Source organism: Notamacropus eugenii, chromosome 6 (assembly GCF_028372415.1).
Source record: "Notamacropus eugenii isolate mMacEug1 chromosome 6, mMacEug1.pri_v2, whole genome shotgun sequence".
NCBI lineage: Eukaryota > Metazoa > Chordata > Mammalia > Diprotodontia > Macropodidae > Notamacropus > Notamacropus eugenii.
Genome location: NC_092877.1, coordinates 213405601 through 213407962, shown reverse-complemented (window position 1 = coordinate 213407962; position 2362 = coordinate 213405601).

Below are 2362 nucleotides of genomic sequence, written 5' to 3'. Positions count from 1 at the left end.
CATCTACCTATTCTGTCAGGGGAAGTCTTCACATGCTTAGGGTAGACATTCTGCCAGCTCACTGATGGGCCTGAGGCCTTTTGGATACCCTCAACCTGGTTTAACCCACTTGTTGAGATGGTCTTTCCATAGTATAGCCACTGAACAGGCAATACCTTCTAAGGCCACAGGTGAGAGTTGGATTACAGGTGAATACCAAAGGTGGTTGACCAGCTCTGAAAAGGATCCAGCAAACCCTCATACTAGAGGTGCTAGTCCTCCTTGAGCTCCTGTTTGCCTCAGTTTCCTCATCTATAAAGAGAACTAAACAAGGAAATGGCAAACCACTCCAATATCTTTGATAAGAAAACCCCAAATGAGGTCACAAAGTGTAGAACATGACTCCAAAATAGCTAAACAACATCAATGACATTAAGATGGCAAAGCAAGAATAGTAGTTGTATATTATCCCCCACAAATCTGAAACATCCTGCTTCTCAAATATGCACAGTGTCAGTGGGAAAGTTAGGCACAAACCTAGAATGCCCTGATAATGAGCCACACATGCTAGGGGCATATGTGGCCATGGCAACTCCATACTTGAAGTACTGTTGCACCACAGTATCACTTCCTTTTTCATGCTATCCTTTGGTTTTATCTATACCCCATCACACCCTCAGTTATTGCCTTTGATGGCAAGTAACTCAATTGGGCTGGTCATTTGGTTGGCCTTTCTATGCCTGATCATCTCCATAATGTATTTTCCAGTTGCTATGGCTAATTGTCCTTTAAATCCATAGTTCTTTTTTTTTTTTTCTGTTATCAGGGGTCATGATCCTTGAAGCTGTTTTCTCCTCTGAATATCTCTTTGCTTCCTACTGGATGTGGCATTTCAACCTAGCCAGTAGCTCTGCTGTAAAACATCTTGGCCAACTGGAAGGGAGAGGAGGACAGGATAAAGAAATTTACTAACTCCCTGTTGTTCTCTGATACAAGTACAGGGGTCAAATCCAAAAAGCTACTTTCTCTCTGGATTCTATTCTACTGACTATCTCCTGGGTGGGCAAGTCCTTCTTAAAGGCCACTAGGGTGATTATTAAATTTTCTGCTAACCAATGACAAGTTACATTTCCAATTCTGCTTCCAGAAATGTTGGGGTGGGGAGAGAAACAGAGACTGTAGGAAAAGAGAGATAGATAGAGACAGAGAGGCAAAGAGAGAAAGAGAGACAGAGACAGAAAGATGATGGAAGGGAGGCCCTGGCAAGTGAAGGCAAAAAGTTCACCCATGAGAGCTGAGGCGGGTTAGGAGCTGGAAGAAGGGGGCAGAGGTGGATTCCAAATTTCTGATTGTTGTTCAGTCACATCTGACTCTTCATGACCCCATTTAGGGGTCTTGACATACTGGAGTGGCTTGTCATTTCCTTCTCTAGTTCATTTTACAGATGAGGAACTGAGGTAAATAAGGTTCAATGACTTGCCAGTAAGTGTCTTATGATGGATTTGAACTCATGAATATAAGTCTTCCTGATTCCCAGCCCAGTACTCTATCCACTGAACTACTGAGCTGCCCCAAATTTCATGTAGAAATGGGTAACTCAGTAAAAGAATAAAGAGGCTAGGAAACTTCTTCAAATTCTTTGACTTTCTTTTCCTTGAGTCTGTACTATCAACCCATTCTTTTCTGTGATTACATTAAATTTATGGAGGACAGGGGAAACCAGCCCACAGGTGTACAGCCTCCTGAAGGCAACTATTTTGATGGATACAATATTCAATAAAATGCATTAGTTTTGATGTAGTTGTCTCCAGAAAACTTGGTTTCAAATACAGATCTCTGGCACATAGAGATTGTTTGACCCTGGGGAAGATACTTAGCTTCTCAGAGCCCAAGGAAACCCAGTAAAATTCTAAGTTGCTGACAAAGTGCTGGTGAATCCATGGACTAATCAATCAACAATTTGTTAAGCATCTATCTATCTATCTATCTATCTATCTATCTATCTATCTATCTATCTATCTGTCTGTCTATCATCTATCATCTATCTATCATACAGTACTAACTGCTGAATGACAAGGAAAAAGCAAAAGACATCTTTGCCCTCAAGGAGCTCATAATCTGTTGGTGGCAGCAGAAGATGAAATGTCTCCCTAAGAACTTACTGCATCAGTCAAATCACCTGATTGGTAAAATACCAACAAAAATGCTTGGTTAAAAAAAAGTGAAAAAACATTACACTCACATATGGCATATGAGGAGAATGAGTTGGTGTGAACTCCTGGAAAGGATGTATTTATTTCACCATCCTCTGAAGGACCATAGGGGGTTCAATTCCACCTGTCACAAGTGGACTGTCACCACAAAATGAAACAATTGCCTTTCC